The sequence below is a fragment of the Danio rerio genome, chromosome 4 (assembly GCF_052040795.2).
Source record: "Danio rerio strain M-AB ecotype USA chromosome 4, GRCz13ab, whole genome shotgun sequence".
In the NCBI taxonomy this organism is placed as follows: domain Eukaryota; kingdom Metazoa; phylum Chordata; class Actinopteri; order Cypriniformes; family Danionidae; genus Danio; species Danio rerio.
The window spans coordinates 49,426,199-49,434,923 of record NC_141024.2 but is presented as its reverse complement, the minus strand read 5'-3'; the positions used below and the strand labels follow the sequence as shown (position 1 = coordinate 49,434,923).

The 8,725-nt window shown below is 39.8% G+C and overlaps 1 protein-coding gene across 1 annotated transcript in view; it reads left to right on the top strand.

Moving 5' to 3' along the window:
- The window catches only part of LOC137490965 (protein NLRC3), a 766,684-nt gene that overhangs the window by 607,956 nt on the left and 150,003 nt on the right, over positions 1 to 8,725 (top strand). The gene's annotated exons all lie outside the window — the stretch shown is intronic.

Below are 8,725 nucleotides of genomic sequence, written 5' to 3'. Positions count from 1 at the left end.
GTAAGTGAAATATGCAGCTAAGGCTTAAATCTGTTGTACAGTGTTTAAAACTGTTGATTCATCTATAAAAGAGTCGACTCATAGTGCTTCAAATGAGTCGTCTTGATAACGGGTCATTAGGTGTTTTGTGATGACGTATCTACGAAACACAAGTAGTTGCGTACGCAAACCTGGGAGATTTGAAACCTGCGACCTCGCCCACTAACACAAAAAAACAGCCACACACACACACACGCGCGCACGCGCGCCAGTCAAATGTGACGTCACACTGTGCAGATGGATATTATTGAGTCTCTACCCAAAGATCGGTTTAAGTGCTTCTGGAAACTACATGCTTTAGACTGGGTGTATATTACATGCTTAATAATCAATTTTTAGACTGTGTGTGTAGGCCTATTCTTATTTAAAATAAAATTATTTTATGATTATATTATGTAAAAAATAATATTCTTTATAATTACATCCAGTTCCCCTAAAACTTTGCTTAAATACCAAATACATTTATTAAATAAATAAAACCAAAAAGTAAATAACTGTTTAGTCTGACAAGTTTTCTGGACATAGCAAATTTCATCACAACACCAACTAACTTTTCTCAATCACACACACACACACACACACACACACACACACACACACACACTTGTACACACTCTCACTAACACACTCACTCTTGTACATGCTCTCTCACACACACACCTACATTCTATCTCAATTCAATTCAGAATGACTTTTTTAGCATGACTGTAAATGATACAATGTTGCCAACACAAACACATAGACATCTCACAGACACATGTACATGCTCTCACTTACAAATATAAGCCCTCTCTCTCACACACACACACACACACACACACACTTCTACATGCTCTCTCATAAACATGTACTGGCTCTCTCTCTTACACACACTACTACATGCTGTCTTTCACTCACACACACACACACACACACACACACACACACACACACACACACACACACACACACACACACACACATATGTGTTATACACACATATATAATGATACTTATGATACTTGAAGGTATTAATTGTTTTAAATAGTTTTTTAGCTAATAATGTTTGTGATGTCATACATGCTACAAAAGGCTTTTGAAGCTGACAAGACGTGGAGCAACCATGACCAGAGCGTTTCAGAGAGAAGGTGTCTCTCAAAATGCAGTGGCCCAGCTCGCTGCAATTGCAGAGCTGTACTTTGCTAACAGGGACCAATTTAACAGAATCAGTTTCACACCAGGAAAATTAACAGAGTTCGCTCAAAAGTGTAGAGAGCTCATTTTTGGAGACTTTTGCATTAAGGTTGTATCAATGAAAAGGAAGAGTTCACTTTTGTCTTTTTATCTGAATAAGTGATTAGAGTAGATTTGCTATCTCACTTATTGTTAGGCCCTTTTTATTGTATGTTTCTTTGTTCAATAATGCTCCTGTTTACTGTTGCTAAAATGTAGAAGCAAAAACCTACAGCACAATAAGCTTAGCTTATACAGTTGAAGTCAGAATTATTAGCCCCCTTTTGATTTTTTCCCCTTTTTAAATATTTCCCAAATGATGTTTAACAGAGCAAGGAAATTTTCACAGCATGTCTGATAATATTTTTTCTTCTGGAGAAAGTATTATTTGTTTTATTATGGCAAGAATAAAAGCAGGTTAAAAAATTTTTAAAGCCATTTTTGGGACAAAATTATTAGCCTCTTTAAGCTATTTTTTACGATAGTCTTCAGAACAAACCATCATTATACAATAACTTGCCTAATTACCCTAACCTGCCTAGTTCACCCTATTACAGTTTTTCTCGATTGCTTGGATGCAGTTGTCAACTGAAACTCCACCTTTTCAAAACAGTAGACACACAGGCCTAAACAGCAGCACTCATGGTCAAAATGACACATTTTGCTTGCAAAAGGCACATATCGTGTCAAAACATTTAAAATATGAAACAAAAGCTAGTTTTATCTTCAAACAACACAACTTGCAAACAGATATATGAGCTCTTTCAATTAATCATTACACAATGGACAACAAAATACAAAATATAGAAGTCAGTGCACCACCAGTGCTTGTCATTGTAGCCTATTGTCAATGCCATTTGTTGTCTTTCTATTTGGGCTGTCAAATTTGCCTTTTTGCAAAGAATTAGATCCAGAATAAGAAATGCTTTGATTACATTTATATTAAATTCATGACAATTTTCAAACTGTGGCTGAAAACTAAAATACTGTAAAAACAGACAAAAGTAATAAAATACTGTAAATATTAAACATATTTAAACCAATGTACAGTCAAATCTTTTGGGAGTATAGGACATAGCCACTATTGACCTCCTCCATCCATGCTGTCACAGAACAATACAGACCTTCCACCATTTATATAAGGTTTGCAGACTGATTGCTAATTGAAGACTTGAGTGTAGGAGTTTCAAATCGCTGCTTCAGTGAATTCAAACTGATCTTGGTAGTGTCTAATGGTTAGGAATAGATGGTTTCTGTTTGGTTACCATAGCTAAAACAATGGAGTTTGGACTGCTTGAATGACATCTGTGTTAACTGTTTTGAAAAATGGTAAGGAAAATGTGTCAACCCAATGAGAAAAGGTTTACACATTTGCAAGACCTGTCTTCTGCTCTGCTGGGATAGTGAAAATGAAAATGAAGTGGAACCTAGTTTCTCTAACCAGGTCAAAGCAAACAAGAAAAACTGTAACTTAGTTAAGCCTTTAAATATCACTTTAAGCTGTATAGAAGTGTCTTGAAGAGTATCAAGTAAAATATTATTTACTGTCATTATGGCAAAGATAAAATAAATAAGTTATTAGAAATGGGTTTTTAAAACTATTATGCTTGGAAATGTGCTGAAACAATCTCCCCTCCATTAAACAGAAATTGGGGGAAAAAAATAAACAGGGGCGCTAATAATACAGGGGGGCTAATAATTCTGACTTCAACTGTAATGCCAAAGGAAAAAAAAATATTGACATCAGATGCAAATTTTTAAAATTCCGACTAAATTAATTAATTTTCTTTTCAGCTTAATCCCTTTATTAATCTGGGGTTGCCCCAATGGAATGAACCACCAGCTTATCCAGCAACATCCATGTTTTACACAGCAGATGCCCTTCCAGCTGCAATGCACCACTGGGAAACATCCAAGCACACACATATTTGAGCCTACTCAATTTACCTGTACCACATGTCTTTGGACTTGTGGAGGGAACCGGAGTACCCAGAGGACACCCACGCGAACACAGGGAGAACATGCAAACTCCACACAGAAATCCCACCTGACCTAGCTGAGGCTCGAACCAACGACCTTCTTACTGTGAGGTGAACATTCTACCCTCTGCACCACCACATTGCCCTGCCATTTGAATTGTTTTTCTAAAATTAGTTTTTTTTTCAGCCTACTGTTTGAAAGATAATGAAAAAAATATTTGCCACAAAAAAAGTTTAATTGCAGAAAAAAATATTCATTTTAGAAAAAAAAAATGTATATGGTGGTGCAGTGGGTAGCATGTTTGCCTCACAGCAAGGAGGTCACTAGTTTGAGCCTCGGCTGGGTCAGTTGGTGTTTCTGTGCTGATCATCTCTCGATGTTTGTGTGGGTTTCCTCTGGGTGCTCTGGTTTCCCTGACAAGTCCAAAAACATGTGGTACAGGGGAATTGGGTAGGCTAATTTGTATGTAGTGTATGAGTGTGTGAATGAGTGTATATGGTTGTTTTCCAGTGATGGGTTGCAGCTGGAAGGGCATCTGCTGCATAAAACATATGCTGAATATGTTGGTAGTTCATTCTACTTTGGCGACCCCTGATTAATAAAGGGACTAAGCTGAAAAAAATGAATGAATAAATGTTATATGGCAATTAAAGGTTTTGCATCTGAACTCTTCAAATGTAACAATTGTTTTTAGTTGTCCTGAAGTAAATGTTTTCCTCGGCTTAATTATCTGGGCTGTTTATTTTGTTTTTTGACAGCAATACATTAAAAGCAGTTGGACGAACTAATGACTCTGGTATTTATTTTTATGTTCTTGTATGTGTGGTGCTGTTGTGTGTCTTCAAATACTTGCATCAGTGTTGCTACTACCTGTCTGTTGACTATCTGCTGAACATTTACAGAATAGTAACCATGCTGTCTGTGATGTTGGCTCCTTACAGTCATTCACCAGCATTTCTTATATTTTCACTTCATATTGATGGGCCTAGTGTGACAACAGATGAGCAGATAAATGTAACTTAAAGTAAACTAACTGTCTACTGAAAGTTGGGTTAAATGTAACGAATAGTTAGTTGAAGACTTTTGCAAATGCATGCATGAAATTTTTACCTAACCCTAACTTTATATTTGTTTAAAGTTCATTTTAAATTATGTTGTGTTGCTTCTTATAGGCATCTGAATGTTTACTAAGTGAAGTTTATGTATAAACAAATTTCGAGAGGATCACGTGCTTATGATTGCTAGCAGCTGACCCGCATTATCCAATTCACTACTATCCAATCAGATGACTCCTAAACTACTATAAATACCCTGGGGTTTATTCCATTGCTATCTTCGTTTTGAAGAGGCAGCTTCACCGTAGCTAGCTCCGTTGAAGAACCTACTCTAAACCAGCATGGACAACCAAAGCATCTACAAGCTATCACCTACCAGCTATCACCTACCAGCTACAATCTGCCAGCTACCATTTACAAATTACCAGCTATAATCTACAAGCTACTAGCTATAATTTACAAGCTACAATCTACAGCAGCAGCAACAACAACTGCAGCAACAACAACTGCAGCAACAACAACTACTACTTCAAAACAACTCCAACAATTGCATCAACGACTTCAACAAACATCAAACCTTCTACTTCAACGCATCTGCTGTGTCTTCAACCCTATTCTCCAGCAAATGACAGCCAAAAACTCCAAAGCCATTGCAATGAAACTGAACTATTACCTTTTTCCTAGCGGTGCACATGCTATGCACATGAAGGGAAGCTTTGCAAAAATAACTTTACCAAACATTTAGACTAAAACATTTATAAATCTTTTGAATAACAAGACTAGTGTAAACAATGATTTTAACTAAAGATACTTGCCTCTTGCCCATCCACTGATCCATAACATTTAACAGCTTGTTTGCTGGAATGTTCAGCAAGCAACAGCTCAAGTCATAAACAATGGTGAACTTGATCAACAAAATGGCCGCCGGGCTTTTTCACCTTTGGCACGCTTGACTGGCTCTCCTTTAAGCCAATAGCTGTAAGGAGAAGCGTCACCACCCAATAAGCTCTCTGGAGAAGGTCCTGCCCTCTCTCTTGACTCTGTTGCAACTCTTTTGAATGAATTTGGACCAGACAAGCTTGTGAATGAAGTTAAGATATCAACAAATGTTATTCATGGATTAAAGTAAAGCCAATTACTAACATTCCATTCACAGTTTTACTAAGTGGTGACATCGCCCTCGAAGTCTTATAGAGTTCAGAGTTTGATGTTAGCAATTTAAAAAAAAAAAAAAAAAAAAAAAAAAAAAAAAAAATTTAATAAATAAATTAAAAAATAAATAAATTATACACAGAGCACTGGGGTCCAATTACACTAGACCAGTGACTCATTTATTCATACACTAGTGTCTTATGTAAGCTTATAATGGCAAGTCAGTTGGATGCGAAACAGCAACAAACAACTTCCTGATTGGCTGCTATGAATAGGAGGACATTTCTGACAACGGAACTTCAATAAACACTTCCAGGACCACCAGACAAACCATACCCCTTATCCTCAGCTCTCCATCCAGTTGCCATTCTGCGGGGGGATGAATGCTCACCTCTACCATCTTTGCACGTAGCGATATCAAGCTATCAGACCATGCATTAATAAAAAGACCATGACATTTGGCTGCAGAACCTGACCCTCATCCAACCCATTACATTTTATATGCTCTTCAAATACAATCACACTCTAAATAAAGGATGCATTTCCACTCACATAGCTCAAATCCACGATGCCATATTTCTCAAATTGCTTGAATTGCATTGTCACCCTGATACTAACTTCTGATTTCTGATTTCAGATCTAACCCAAGGATCTAACCCGGGCGTTCCAGCTCTCCCTTCCTTAACCTTATTCTGCTCCAATCTACAATCTGCGACTACCGAACCTGCAACAGTGAATTCGTTAATCAAAAAGAATCGATAATAAACTCATGATAGTACTATTCTTGCCCCACTGTTCAGCGTTCGTGTATTAGTCCTATTGACATTGCGACTTGAGAATTCTCTAGCAAAAACCCTTGATTATTGGTCTCCGCTCCTCACAATTCTATATTCCTAGCATTAACAGCACCATTCCATCAGACGAATACTCGCTGAATTATCATGATTTAGACCAAGCAATTTCGCTCATCAGTTTAGCCGGCCGCAATGCTTTGCTTGCAAAAATAGACATTTCATCCGCCTTTAAAATCATGCCAATTCACCCAGACTTCTGGCACCTTTTTGGCATTCATTGGCGCTCACAATTTTACTTTGCAGTCCGATAAACTTCGGCTGCAAAAGTAGTCCTAAAATTTTCAATATGCTTAAGAAGCATTATGCTGGATTTTATCTAATAACTACGAAATCCCGCGTATCATCCATCTCCTCAATGATTTTCTACTTATTTCCCTACCTTCTCACCCCCAGCTAAACACCTATCGATCACCCAAAGGTTTTCGAAAATCTAGGCATCCCCCTCGCAGAGGAGAAACAGCCGGTCCCAGCACTTCCATAGAATTTCTGGGCATCAACTTAGATTTGAATAAATTTCAAGCATCCCTTCCCAAAGAAAAGATTGACCGTATAATCTCTTTATCTCAAATTTTCCTCGAGAAACCATCATGCACCAAACGCGAACTGCTATCTATTCTCGCGCATTTCAATTTCGCGATGCGTATAATTCCCCAAGGCCGCCCGTTTATTACTCACCTCCTTCAGCTCTCCACCTCGGTCCCCGGTTTAGAAGATACCATATATCTTTCTAAACCCAGTCGCAATGAACCCAGCTTATGGATCTCCTTCCTTAAGCAATGGAACGGCTGTTCCTTTTTCTATAGCGACCTAATTTCTTCCCCGGTGGATATTAATTTATTCACTGACTCTGCCCCCTCAGTCGGGTTCGGCGGCTTTTACCAAGGTCACTGGTTTACTTCAACGTGGCCCGCAGATGCTCAGTCTACCCAGAAATCAGCAATCATCTGCGCTTTCGAACTATACCCCATAGTCGCAGCAGTGCTTTTATGGGTAGATGAATGGTCCGCCTCTAGCATTCTCGTTCATTGCGACAACGAAGCCACCGTTTATTGCACTAATAAAGGACGCTCGCACGCACTTCCAATTATGCCCTTACTAAGACGCCTCGTTTGGACGGCAGCCAAAAGCAATTCATTATGACTGCTAGACATGTTCCAGTTTGCAAAAATCAAATTGCTGATTCTCTCTCTCACTTTCTTTTCCAGAAATTTCGGCTCTTGGTACCGGAAGCAGACCAGCATCCAACACCTGTTCCACTCTATTCACAAATGATATTGCCATTAAACTTCCATATCTCTGATCCTTTACGCTGTCGCACCAAGGACCCTTGAGTCATATTCAGAAATGGCTATCACATCCAATTTCAATCCCGCAATACACCCCACTATAACTGATCTAACACTGCTGAATGCTGAAACACTCGCCTTTTTCATTAAGCAAAGCAAAACAGATCAGATAAGCAAAGGGCATTTTATTTACATTTTTAACATATTTTCCCCCACTCAGCTATTCCAAACTCTCCTAGCTTTCTCCATTCAAGGAGAGCAAAAGAGTCTGACCCACATGCCCCACTTTTTACTGATGACGCTAACCGTCCAGTAACCCGTTTTTGGTTTCAAAAACATCTGAAAGAAGTCCTTCGCCTTTCGGGCTTTTCCCCCGAATTGTATTCCAGCCATTCATTTAGAATTGGCGCAGCCACCACAGCAGCTCACAAAGGTCTATCCCCACACCAAATCCAGACCCTAGGCCGCTGGTCCTCCGATGCCTTCAAAGCTTACATTCGCCTTAGCCGATCCCACCTCAAGACAGCCCAGCTAGCCCTAATCAGCTAAATTCCAAACTCCAACTAGGGGTACGAGCTCGACCCTAAGTAGGCTGGAGTACGTGTGTGTGTGTGCTTGCGTATGGGTGCGCATGGAATGTGTGTGATTGCTCGCGCAAAGACAGCGTGCGTTTGCACACATACACATGCATGTTGCACGCAGATATGCATGGGTACAGGTGTACGTCTAAGTATGCATATGTGCGTGCAAACAATGAGTATGTGAACATAGGGGCACTACATGTTGTGCAGGTTGCATGTATGCTCTTAACTTTCCTTTCAAACCTACTATGCTCCTTCCCTCACCATGCTCTGACCCCCGCAGGGGTTCAATCCGAATTCGACTCTCGCGAGTCACCCCTAGCCCATCCCCGGCCACCCCTTCACTACCACCCCCAGTAAGAGCCTGCACTACCCCCTCCCTCTTCCCGACTCTTACTGCCCCCCCCCCCCCATAGCTCTGACCCCCGCAGGGGTCGCGCTGAGCTTCGACTCTCGCAAGAGTCACCATTTGCGCCCCACCCAGGCCATTAGAAATGGTATGTATGCGCATGTTATACGCATACATCCGATGTATACCTGTTCCGATGCGTGTGCATGCACATGCC